Source organism: Bufo gargarizans, chromosome 8, assembly GCF_014858855.1.
Source record: "Bufo gargarizans isolate SCDJY-AF-19 chromosome 8, ASM1485885v1, whole genome shotgun sequence".
NCBI classification, from domain to species: domain Eukaryota; kingdom Metazoa; phylum Chordata; class Amphibia; order Anura; family Bufonidae; genus Bufo; species Bufo gargarizans.
Genome location: NC_058087.1, coordinates 90,535,910 through 90,549,540, shown reverse-complemented (window position 1 = coordinate 90,549,540; position 13,631 = coordinate 90,535,910). Strand labels below are relative to the sequence as shown.

At 43.1% G+C, this 13,631-nt stretch overlaps 1 pseudogene; it reads left to right on the top strand.

Annotated features, from left to right (window-relative positions):
* Positions 1 to 698: 698 nt before the first annotated feature.
* Positions 699 to 7,928, top strand: LOC122944658 (annotated as a pseudogene).
* Positions 7,929 to 13,631: the final 5,703 nt, after the last annotated feature.

Below are 13,631 nucleotides of genomic sequence, written 5' to 3'. Positions count from 1 at the left end.
CCAAATAGATGATGTTTAAGGGCATGTGTCAGCAGATTTGTACCTATGTAACTGTCTGAAGGCATCTGTGTTGGTCCCAGGTTTATATATGCCCGCATTGCTGAAAATTATGTTTTAATATATGCAAATTAACCTCTAGGACAGTGATGGCTAACCTCCGACACTCAAGCTGTGGTGAAACTACGACTCCCAGCATGATCTACTCATTTCTATGGAGTTCTGAGAACTGCCAAGCATCTTGGGGGATGTAGTTTTATTACAGCTGGAGTGCTGTCACTGCTCTAGGATCAACAGGGGCATTGCCATTTCTCCTAGAGGGCCATCTGTCTCTGCAACTTTCAAATCCCCCCCAACCCCTCCAGAACTTTGATTAACAAGACAGGAATGACGATGTTTTCACTGCCTGGCCATGTCAAAGTGGAAAGGGTGCAGCAGTTGCAGAGAGAGCTGAGCCTCTAAATGTTATAAAAAATCTTTTGTTATAAAAAAAACATTTTAAAGTGAAGAGATTCTAGTTTCCTTTACTTCTGTAAACTCCGAACTTTCTTAAAATATCACATAAAGCAAGCTAAAAATAACCTCCCATAATGTTTTTTCAGTTCGTGTTTCTGCATATTTCACATATTTCCTTAGACCTTGAGTCTTCTTAACAAATCAATTTGTCATGAAATGAATATATTTATACTTTTCTTTTGCTGTAGATTGTTTTCTTTGAGGACAGAGACTTCCAGGGTCGCTCCTATGAGTGCATTTCAGATTCCTCTGATTTACATTCCCATGTAGATCAGTGCAACTCTATCCGGGTAGAGAATGGCTGCTGGATGATCTATGAGTGTCCTAACTATATGGGATATCAGTATTATCTGAAGAAGGGGGAATACCCTGATTACCAGAGGTGGATGGGTATCAACAACTGCGTCAGGTCATGTCGCATGATTTTGCCAGTAAGTGATTTTATATACTTCTCTGAACATAATAACACTGGATATTGCAGGCATTCTACATGATAATGTATCAGGCTAAAGTCAGGGCATACATAAAGTGCTCAGATTTACAAATATGATGATCAGCAGGAATGGAAATACCTGTATGAAGCCTTTCAGTGCATGTAATGTACAGATGCTCTACTGCCCTCAACTGAAGTACCAACCAAGGACAACATCTGCATGGAATTTGTATGTTCTCCCCATGTTTGCTCCAGTTTCCTCCCACACTTCAAAGACATAGTAACATAGTAAAATAGTTTATAAGGCCGAAAAAAGACATCTGTCCATCCAGTTTGGCCTGTTATCCTGCAAGTTGATCCAGAGGAAGGCAAAAAAAAAAAAAAACTGTGAGGTAGAAGCCAATTTTCCCCACTTAAAAAGAAAAAAATTCCTTCCAGACCCCAAACAGGCAATCAGAATAACTCCCTGGATCAACGACCGATCTCTAGTAACTATAACCTGTAGTATTATTACACTCCAGAAATACATCCAGGCCCCTCTTGAATTCCTTTATTGTACTCACCATCACCACCTCCTCAGGCAGAGAGTTCCATAGTCTCACTGCTCTTACCGTAAAGAATCCTCTTCTATGTTTGTGTACAAACCTTCTTTCCTCCAGACGCAGAGAATGTCCCCTCGTCACAGTCCTGGGGATAAATAGATGATGGGATAGATCTCTGTACTCACCCCTGATATATGTATACATAGTTATTAGATCTCCCCTCAGTTGTCTTTTATCTAAAGTGAATAACCCTAATTTTGATAATCTTTCAGGGTACTGTAGTTGCCCCATTCCAGTTATTACTTTAGTTGCCCTCCTCTGAACCCTCTCTAGTTCTGCTACATCTGCCTTGTTCACAGGAGCCCAGAACTGTACACAGTACTCCATGTGTGGTCTGACTAGTGATTTGTAAAGTGGTAGGACTATGTTCTCATCAGAGGCATCTATGCCCCTTTTGATGCAACCCTTTACATTCTTGGCCTTGGTTTCTACAGCTTAGTTTGCTGTTCACTAAAATTCCTAGGTCCTTTTCCATGTTAGTGTTACCCAGTGTTTTACCATTTAGTATGTACAGGTGACTTGCATTATTCCTTCCCATGTGCATAACCTTACATTTGTCAGTGTTAAACCTCATCTGCCACTTATCTGCCCAAGCCTCCAATATATCCAGATCCCTCTGTAGCAGTATAGTGTCCTCTTCTGTGTTAATTACTTTACACAGTTTAGTGTCACCTGCAAAAAAAATTAATCATTAATAAATATATTGAAGAGAATAGGGCCCAATACTGACCCCCTGATGTACTTCACTAGTGACAGTGACCCAAACTGAGTGTGTACCGTTAATAACCGCCCTTTGTTTTCTATCACTGAGCCAGTTACTTACCCACATACAGACATTTTCTCCCAGTCCAAGCAATCTCATTTTATATACTAACCTTTTATGTGATACAGTGTCAAATGCTTTGGAGAAGTCCAGATACACGACATCCATTGATTCGCCGCTGTCAAGTCTAGAACTTACCTCCTCATAGAAACTTAGTTTGATATGACCGATGCCTCATGAAGCCATGCTGATATGGCGTTATTTGTTTATTTTCTTTGAAGTACTCCAAGATAGCATCTCTTAGAAAACCTTTAAACTGTTTACCCACCACAGATGTTGAACTTACCGGCCTACAGTTTCCGGGCTCTGTTTTTGGACCCTTGGACATACTGATAGGGAACTTAGATTGTGAGACCAATTGAGGACAGCTTGATGCTAATGTCTGTAAAGCGCTAAGGAATATAGCAGCGTTATATAAGTGCATACAAAATAAATAAAATAAGTAACAGGAAACCTCTGCATTCAGAAAAGTGGCATACCCTCAGGCAGAATTTGGGGGGATATCTGCACCCTAGCTCAGCTCGCTAAGTTGTCCCAGCAAAATTGCAACTACTAACATCCCCTAAAATTAAATCCTGAGATCTATTTATGTTATCGTGTAGAATGCCTGTAAAAGTGTATGTAACAGATTTGTAGTTGTCTGCATCTAAGTGAAATTAACGTTCATAGAATATCACAAATATCAGTAAAAGTCAAGACTAAACTTTTATGCAAAAGCAAAGATAAGCCTAGCATATACATCTATCTAGAGAAGAGTGAATTAATTGTAAACTATTCAAATTTGTTTCAAATCTCCCAAAAATTTAGATTCAAGTTAATCCGATATTTTGCAATACAATTTGGATGATTTACAATACAATTTGTAAAATTTCAGCCACCATTTTAGAGGTCTGAAGACAGAAAAGAAGGCATCTACTACTAATAAAGGATAATTTAAGGATCATGTTTTAATTTAAAAATAAAATCCAACATTGCAGGGTGTGTTTAACAGGTTGTTCGTTACAACCATCTAACATATGTCACTGTCACTTTGACATACAGATGTAGCAGGTTTAACACACATACTTGGTGAGTTATCAAATCTACTTAACGTGTTATGACTGTGACTGTTAACTCTGCTGTCTATGTAAATGCAGCGGTAAATTATCACATCTAGTTATGCGTGACTGTTAACGTTGCTACATCTAATAAAGGTAATATTGAAACCATAATGTGCATATATGATTATCTTTCCTAACTGAACAACATTTTAAGCTTATTTTTCATAACTAATGTTGCCTTGGCATTAACCACCTCCGGACCGCCTAACGCATGGATGCGTCCGGAAGGTGGTTTATTCATTCTTCCTGGACGCATCCGTGCGTCATCTCGCAATAGCCGAGATTTCCTGTGAATGTGCGCACACAGGCGCGCGTTCACAGGAACGGAAGGTAAGCGAGTGGATCTCCAGCCTGCCAGCGGCGATCGTTCGCTGGCAGGCTGGAGATGTGATTTTTTTAAACCCCTAACAGGTATATTAGACGCTGTTTTGATAACAGCGTCTAATATACCTGCTACCTGGTCCTCTGGTGGTCCCTTTTGTTTGGATCGACCACCAGAGGACACAGGCAGCTCAGTAAAGTAGCACCAAACACCACTACACTACACTATACCCCCCCCTGTCACTTATTAACCCCTTATGAACCCCTGATCACCCCTGATTACCCCCATATAGACTCTCTGATCACCCCCCTGTCATTGATCACCCCCCTGTAAGGCTCCATTCAGAGGTCCGTATGATTTTTACGGATCCACGGATACATGGATCGGATCCGCAAAACGCATATGGACGTCTGAATGGAGCCTTACAGGGGGGTGATCAATGACAGAGGGGTGATCACCCATATAGACTCCCTGATCACCCCCGTCATTGATCACCCCCCTGTAAGGCTCCATTCAGACGTCCGTATGATTTTTACGGATCCACGGATACATGGATCAGATCCGCAAAACGCATACGGACATCTGAATGGAGCCTTACAGGGGGGTGATCAATGACAGAGGGGTGATCACCCATATAGACTCCCTGATCACCCCCGTCATTGATCACCCCCCTGTCATTGATCACCCCCCTGTAAGGCTCCATTCAGACGTCCGTATGTGTTTTGCGGATCCGATCCATGTATCCGTGGATCCGTAAAAATCATACGGACGTCTAAATGGAGCCTTACAGGGGGGTGATCAATGACGGGGGTGATCAGGGAGTCTATATGGGTGATCACCCCTCTGTCATTGATCACCCCCCTGTAAGGCTCCATTCAGACGTCCGTATGTGTTTTTGCGGATCCGATCCATGTATCCGTGGATCCGTAAAAATCATACGGATGTCTGAATGGAGCCTTACAGGGGGGTGATCAATGACAGGGGGTGATCAATGACAGGGGGGTGATCAATGACAGGGGGGTGATCAGGGAGTCTATATGGGTGATCACCCCCCTGTCATTGATCACCCCCCCTGTAAGGCTCCATTCAGACATTTTTTTGGCCCAAGTTAGCGGAAATATTTTATTTATTTATTTTTTTATTTTTTTCTTACAAAGTCTCATATTCCACTAACTTGTGTCAAAAAATAAAATCTAACATGAACTCACCATACTCCTCACGGAATCCAAATGCGTAAAATTTTTTAGACATTTATATTCCAGACTTCTTCTCACGCTTTAGGGCCCCTAAAATGCCAGGGCAGTATAAATACCCCACATGTGACCCCATTTCGGACACCCCAAGGTATTCCGTGAGGGGCATATTGAGTCCATGAAAGATTTAACTTTTTGTCCCAAGTTAGCGGAAAGGGAGACTTTGTGAGAAAAAACAAAAAAAAATCAATTTCCGCTAACCTGTGCCCCAAATTTTTTTTTCTATGAACTCGCCATGCCCCGATGAATACCTTGGGGTGTCTTCTTTCCAAAATGGGGTCACATGTGGGGTATTTATACTGCCCTGGCGTTTTAGGGGCCCTAAAGCGTGAGAAGAAGTCTGGGATCCAAATGTCTAAAAATGCCCTCCTAAAAGGAATTTGGGCCGCTTTGTGCATCTAGGCTGCAAAAAAGTGTCACACATGTGGTATCGCCGTACTCAGAAGAAGTTGGGGAATGTGTTTTGGGGTGTCATTTTAAATATACCTATGCTGGGTGAGATAAATATCTTGGTCAAATGCCAACTTTGTATAAAAAAAATGGGAAAAGTTGTCTTTTGCCAAGATATTTCTCTCACCCAGCATGGGTATATGTAAAATGACACACCAAAACACATTCCCTAACTTCTCCTGAGTACAGCGATACCACATGTGTGACACTTTTTTGCTGCCTAGGTGGGCAAAGGGGCACACATTCCAAAGAGCCCCTTTAGGATTTTACAGGTCATTTTTTACACATTTTGATTTCAAACTACTTACCACACATTAGGGCCCCTAGAATGCCAGAGCAGTATAACTACCCCACAAGTGACCCCATTTTGGAAAGAAGACACCCCAAGGTATTCCGTGAGGGGCATGGCGAGTTCCTAGAATTTTTTTATTTTTTGTCACAAGTTAGCGGAAAATGATTATTTTTTTAATTTTTTTATTTTTCTTGCAAAGTCTCATATTCCACTAACTTGTGACAAAAAATAAAAAATTCTAGGAACTCGCCATGCCCCTCACGGAACACCCTGGGGTGTCTTCTTTCCAAAATGGGGTCTCTTGTGGGGTAGTTATACTGCCCTGGCATTCTAGGGGCCCATATGCCTAAGAAGTAGTTTGCAATCAAAATCTGTAAAAAAAATCTGTAAAATCTGTAAAAAAAACGGTGAAATCCGAAAGGTGCTCTTTGGAATGTGTGCCCCTTTGCCCACCTAGGCTGCAAAAAAGTGTCACACATCTGGTATCGCCGTACTCGGGAGAAGTTAGGGAATGTGTTTTGGGGTGTCATTTTACATATACCCTTGCTGGGTGAGAGAAATATCTTGGTATAAGACAACATTTCCCATTTTTTTATACAAAGTTGGCATTTGACCAAGATATTTATCTCACCCAGCATGGGTATATGTAAAATGACACCCCAAAACACATTCCCCAACTTCTCCTGAGTACGGCGATACCAGTTGTGTGACACTTTTTTGCAGCCTAGGTGGGCAAAGGGGCACACATTCCAAAGAGCACCTTTCGGATTTCACCGGTCATTTTTTACAGATTTTGATTGCAAACTACTTCTCATGCATATGGGCCCCTAAAATGCCAGGGCAGTATAACTACCCCACAAGTGACCCCATTTTGGAAAGAAGACACCTCAGGGTATTCCGTGAGGGGCATGGCGAGTTCCTAGAATTTTTTATTTTTTGTCACAAGTTAGTGGAATATGAGACTTTGTAAGAAAAAAAAAATCATCATTTCCGCTAACTTGTGACAAAAAATAAAAAGTTCTATGAACTCACTATGCCCATCAGTGAATACCTTAGGGTGTCTACTTTCCGAAATGGGGTCATTTGTGGGGTGTTTGTACTGTCTGGGCATTGTAGAACCTCAGGAAACATGACAGGTACTCAGAAAGTCAGAGCTGTTTCAAAAAGTGGAAATTCACATTTTTGTACCATAGTTTGTAAACGCTATAACTTTTACCCAAACCATTTTTTTTACCCAAACATTATTTTTTTATTAAAGACATGTAGAACAATAATTTTAGTCAAAAATGTATATATGGATGTCGGTTTTTTTGCAAAATTTTACAACTGAAAGTGAAAAATGTCATTTTTTTGCAAAAAAATCGTAAAATTTTGATTAATAACAAAAAAAGTAAAAATGGCAGCAGCAATGAAATACCACCAAATTAAAGCTCTATTAGTGAGAAGAAAAGGAGGTAAAATACATTTGGGTGGTAAGTTGCATGACCGAGCAATAAATGGTGAAAGTAGTGTAGTGCAGAAGTGTAAAAAGTGGCCTGGTCATTAAGGGGGTTTCAGCTAGCGAGGTTGAAGTGGTTAAAGAGCTTGAAAAGAGAAGACTACAGTCCTATGAGACCTCAGAGTGTCATACACAACTTTTCTGGGCATTCTGAGAACTTTCGATGTCGAATTTATTAATTTACAAATCAAATCTGCCAACCAATTCGTTAGAATCAGACTCAAAATGAATTTCAAGAAATTTGCTCTACTCATATCTGTATATTTTTGTCATACACAGCCTAATTATGGGATCAGCAGTAGAAAAGGGATTATTGTTGTGTTTGACTTATACATTGACATTTATATTTATCTTTTTTTTTTAAAGCAACAAGGATCCCAGCAGATAAAGATCTATGAGAAAGAAGACTTTAAGGGAAAAATGGTAGAATTATCAAATGACTGTACCAATGTCCATGAGAGGTTTCAGTACACCAATATCCATTCTTGCAATGTAATTCAGGGAAACTGGATCTTTTATGAAGAGCCCAATTACAAAGGAAGGCAATATCTCCTGAAGCCTGGAGAATACAGGAGGTTCAGTGACTGGGGCGCTGTGGATGGCAGAGTTGGTTCCTTCAGGCCCATCCTGGATATCTACTGATTTCACAATGAATGTTGAAATAAATCTAATATTGAAATCACAATGTGCATGTATGATCATTTTTCCTATCAGAATAATATTTTAAGCTGATTTTCTAATGATCTACCATTAAAAGAAATAAACGAAATTCTAAATTTTATATTGGGCATGTCGATTTTTTTTACTATACATTGTCTACGAGCAATTTAACAATAGATAAGTCATTACCACAGTTTTCTCCCAAAACTAATCTCTTGAGCAGGGATTCTATAAAGTTTTGTCAGATGGCATAATCCTTGATTTCTGTTCAGATTATACTTAATTTTACACAGGTATCTCTATGGATTCCGGCACTTCATCTTATCTAATCTTTATTCTTACCTTATTGAATTTTAGCAAATGTTCGCGAACGGGCGAACCGCCATTGACTTCAATAGGCAGGCGAATTTTAAAACCCACAGGGACTCTTTCTAGCCACAGTAGTGATGGAAAAGTTGTTTCAAGGGGACTAACACCTGGACCGTGGGATGCCGGAGGGGGATCCATGGCAAAACTCCCATGGAAAATTACATAATTGACGCAGAGTTGGGTTTTAATCTATAAAGGGCATAAATCACCTAACAATCCTAATTTTTTTTTTAACAACGTGGTTTAAAACATCCAGTGTGTGTATACGACCAGGTATGATGTTGTATCGATCAGGTAGTGTAAGGGTTACGCCCGCTTCACAGACATTGACAGGCCAAACTCCCCTTTTAATGCACCGCAAACAACCGCAAACAGTCCATTTCCCCAACCGCAAACTCCCCATTTGCACAAGGTTGGATACCAAGCTAGCCATGTCCCGTTGATGTCATTGAAGGTTTTCCTCCTCCACCCAGCCACGTACAACACCAAGGGTCCCCGAAAGGTGAATTGAATTGATTTTTCAAACGGGGAGATGGTTAAAAAAACGCTGGCTCCCTCCCCTTTGTTTGAATCCACGGTCACTGCGTCTGCGCCGTGCAATTTACTGTCACACCCGATATGAGTGGTATTTTCTGTAGTTCTATTCTCATCTGTTTAATCCCTGTTACGTCCCCAATCTGGGGTCCATTTATTGAATTAATTTTCCGAACGGGGAGATGGTTAAAAAAAACGCTGGCTCCCTCCCCCTTGTTTGAATCCACGTCACTGCGTCTGCGCCGTGCAATTTACTGTCACACCCGATATGAGTGGTATTTTCTGTAGTTCTCTTCTCATCAGTTTAATCCTTGTTACGTCCCATATCAGGGATTGCCTTTTGTGATAAAAAAAATTTGCCCGGGTACCTTCGACTGCCTTCACAGTGACAGACCAAACTCTGATACACCAAACTGAATTGATTTTAAGAACCGGGAGATGGAAAAAGCAGCTTGGTCGGTCCTCTTACTCCCAAGTTGGGGCACTGCGCGTGCACGGAGCAATGTGCTGTGACACCCTATATGAGTGATGTCTTAACTAGTACTATTCCTATCAGTTTAATCCCTGTTACGTCCCCTATCCGGGGACGTGTGTCAAATTGATTAACCATTGTCGAATTAACGAACCATTACGACATCCTGAAATAATTTAGTTCTGAGCTCTGTACTTGCTTTGTATTGGAATTGATGGGGATTTTTTAAATTGTCTGCATTATTTCTAATAAACTATTAAGAGACTTTATTATGATTTTTTATTTTATGTATTAAAAACCCATACAACTTAAAAAAAAAAGAAGAAGAAAATTAATGTTTTTTTCTATGAAAAATTATCCAGCCGATCGCTTTTAGTCTGATCATAATGAAGCAACGGCCTTATCATCTGGGGTGTGGCAACATTGCCAACACACTCATAGAGGTGATGATTGCTTCATTGTGATACGCAATCCCCTTCACCACAACAAGGTACCGATCACGAAGGGGAATTGACATATGTATGTGCCTTTATTTTTTGTTTTGTTTTTGTAGCCACAGTGCAGCACCAGAGGCCAGAAAAATTAGGCATGTACACATGCCTGAAAAACTAGGTATTGTTGCATTTTCCAGGCAGAAAGGTGACTAAAATATTGCGGCCTGAACCCTAGTTGGTGGCGGAGAATTCACGAAAGTCATCCGGTATGCAGACATTAAATACAGCAGCGTGGGGACCATTTTGAGACCAAGGCATGTCATCAGGCCTTTTGTTAGTCAAACGTATCCCCCACTGTCAGTCCCTTCGGGATCCATGCCTCATTCATCTTAATGAAGGTGAGGTAATTAACATTTTTTTGATTTTGACTTCTTTTGTCAGTGACAATGCCTCCTGCTGCACTGAAGGTCTTTTCTGACAGGACACTTGAAGCGGGGCAGGCCAGAAGTTCTGTCGTAAACTGGGATAGCTCAGGCCACAGTCTAAAGCCTGCACACTCAGTAGTCAAGGGGTTCATCCCTCCTCAGAGTGTCGATATCTGCAGTTAAGAAGAGGTAGTCTGCTACCTGTTGGTCGAGTAGTTCTCTAAGGCTGGATCCCGAAGGGCTGTGGCGATGTGTAGGACTGAAAAAGCGCTGCATGTCCTCCATCAACAACACATCTGTAAAGCGTCCTGTCATTGCCGCCGTGGTCGTGGTAGGGAGAGGATTACTTTCACCTCTTCCCTAGTTAGATTCCCGTTGTGCTGTGACATCCCCCTTATAAGCTGTGTAAAGCATATTTTTTTGTTTGGTTTTGAACTGCTGCATCCTTTCTGACTTTCGCCAATTTGGTAACGTTTCCGCCACTTTCTGCTTATACCGGGGGTCTAGTAGCGTGGCCACCCAGTATAGGTCGTTCTCCTTCATCGTTTTTATACGAGGGTCCCTCAACAGACATGACAGCATGAAAGACCCCATTTGCACAAGGTTGGATGCCGAGCTACTCATTTCCCGTTTCTCCTCCTCACTGATGTTATTGACGGTCTGTTCTTTCCCCCAGCCACGTATAACACCACGGTTCCCAGATAGGTGACAACAATGAGCACCCTGGGATGCCTGCTGTGGTTGGTCTTCTTCCTCCTCAAAGCCACATTCCTCCTCTGACTCCTCTTCCTCGTACTTCTCTTGCAGCGTTGCCGCAGGTCCGGCAAGCGATGATGACAAGGCTGTTTCTGGTGGTGATGGTGACCACAACTCTTCCTCTTCACGCTCATCTACAGCCTGATCCAGCACTCTTCGCAGGGCAGACTCCAGGAAGAAAACAAATGGGATGAGGTCGCTGATGGCTCCTTCGGTGCGACTAACTAGGTTTGTCACCTCCTCAAAAAGACGCATGAGCCTACAGGCATTGTGCATGAGCGTCCCGTAACGTGGCAAAAAAATTCACAGCTCCGCAGAAGCTATTCTAGCACCCCGGTCATACAAATACTTGTTGACATCTTTTTCTTGTTGGAGCAGGCGGTCGAACATTAGGAGTGTTGAATTCCAACGTGTCGGGCTGTCGCAAATCAAGCGCCTCACTGGCATGTTGTTTCGGCGCTGAATGTCTGAAAGTGTGCCATTCCCGTGTAGGAACGCCTGAAATGGCCACACACCTTCCTGGCCTGCTTGAGGACGTCCTGTAAGACTGGGTACTTAGACACAAAGCGTTTTACGATGAGATTCAACACATGTGCCATGCACCGCACATGTGACAACTTGCCCAAATTCAATGCCGCCAACAAATTGCTTCCATTGTCACACACCACATTGCCGATCTCCAGTTGCTGCGGGGTCAGCCACTGATCCACCTGTGCGTTCAGGGTGGACAAGAGTGCTGGTCCGGTGTGGCTCTCTGCTTTCAGGCAAGTCAACCCCAAGACAGCGTGACACTGTCGTATCCGGGATGTGGAATAGCCCCTGGGGAGCTGGGGGGATTCAGTTGCTGTGCAGCCAGACGTCGCTGCAGAAGCTGTCAGCAGGTTGACCCAATGCACAGTGTACGTGATATACCTGCCCTGACCGTGCTTTGCAGACCAGGTATCAGTGGTCAGATGGACCCTTGCCCCAACACTGTATGCCAGAGATGCCATGACTTTCTGTTCAATCACTGAGTAGAGGTTTGGGATTGCCTTTTTTTTAAAAAAAATTCATCCGGGTGCCTTCCACTGTGGTGTCCCAATAGCAACACATTTTTTGAAGGCCTCAGACTCCACCGTCTAGTATGGTAAAAGTTGGCGGGCAAAGAGTTCCGCCAAGCCAGCTGTCAGACGCCGGGCAAGGGGGTGACTCTGTGAAATTGGCTTCTTCCGCTCAAACATTTCCTTTACAGACACCTGACTGTGGGCAGATGAGATGGAACTGCTGAAGGTGAGAGGCGGAGTGGCGGGTGGTTGAGAGGGGGCAAGGAGGACAGCAGTGGTTGACGTGGCTGAAGATGCTGGACCAGGAGGAGGATGGTAGCTTTGAGTTTGTGTGCTGCTTGTACTCATGTGTTGATCCCATTGGCGTTTGTGATGTGAGATCATGTGAATTTGCAAAGCAGTTGTACCGAGGTGGGTGTTGGACTTCCCACGACTCAGTTTCTTTTAGCACAGGTTGCAAGTGGCATTGCTGTTATCAGAGGCAGACACAAACAAAAAATGCCACACTGCTGAGCTTTGCAATGACGGCATTCTGGTGGTGGCAACAGCATGCGTTGATTGGCGTGCTGTCTGGCTGACCCCGGGTGCCGATACATGCTGTCTGACTGTGCCACTAGCTCCTTGCGACTACCTCCCCCTGCTTCCAACCCGTCTCCTCCTTCTCTCCGTCTCCCCTTCAGAACTTTACCCCTCTTCTTCTTCTCTTCGAGCAGGCACCCACGTGGCATCCACGGACACATCGTCATCATCAACCTCTTCACTTGTATCTGACACCTCAGCAAAGGAAACAGCAGCGGGTACAACATCATCATCATCACACTGTACGTCCATGTGTGTAATGCTGCCTGACTGAGACATATCCCTGTTATCTACATCCTCTGGCAATAATGGTTGCGCATTAGTTGTCCCAACTGATGTGTAAATAACTCCTCTGAGGGATCAAGTGAAGCGGCTGTGGTGGTAGTGGTGGTGGCAGTGGGTGGGAGAGTGGTAACTTGAGAGCAGGTGACCAAAGCTGAGCTGGAGGAGGATGGTGCGTCAAGGTTCTTAGTGAAAGCTGTTGAAGATTGGGTGTCCTGTGTAAGCCAGTCAACTATTTTCTCAGAATTTTTTGGGTTCAGGGTACATGGCCTTTGAACACTGGGCATTATTCCAGGGCAAGTGGAAATCACAGCACCACGACCACGACGGCCCCTGCGGGGTGGCCTGCCTCTGCCTGTCATTTTTTTTTAGATAAGTGGTACTATGCGTGCAAGGTACTGTGTCACCCTATATAAGTGGTGGGCAGTGGCCACAGTACAGTCTGTGGGCCAGACACACACTGGCTTGCAACTGGGATTATATCACAGAAAAATAATAAATTGAATTTTTTTTATCTGCAAGGTATTTGTCAGTGACACTCTGTAACGATATGAGTGGTGGCCTAGCAGCAAGTGGCCACCGTACAGTCTGTGGGCCAGACACACACTGGCTTGCAACTGCGATTATATCACAGAAAAATAATAAATTGAATTTTTTTTATCTGCAAGGTATTTCTGAGTGACACCCTGCAACAGTATCAGTGGTGGCCTAGCAGCAAGTGGCCACAGTACAGTCTGTGGGCAAGACACACACTGGCTTGCAACTGGGATTATATCACAGAAAAATAATAC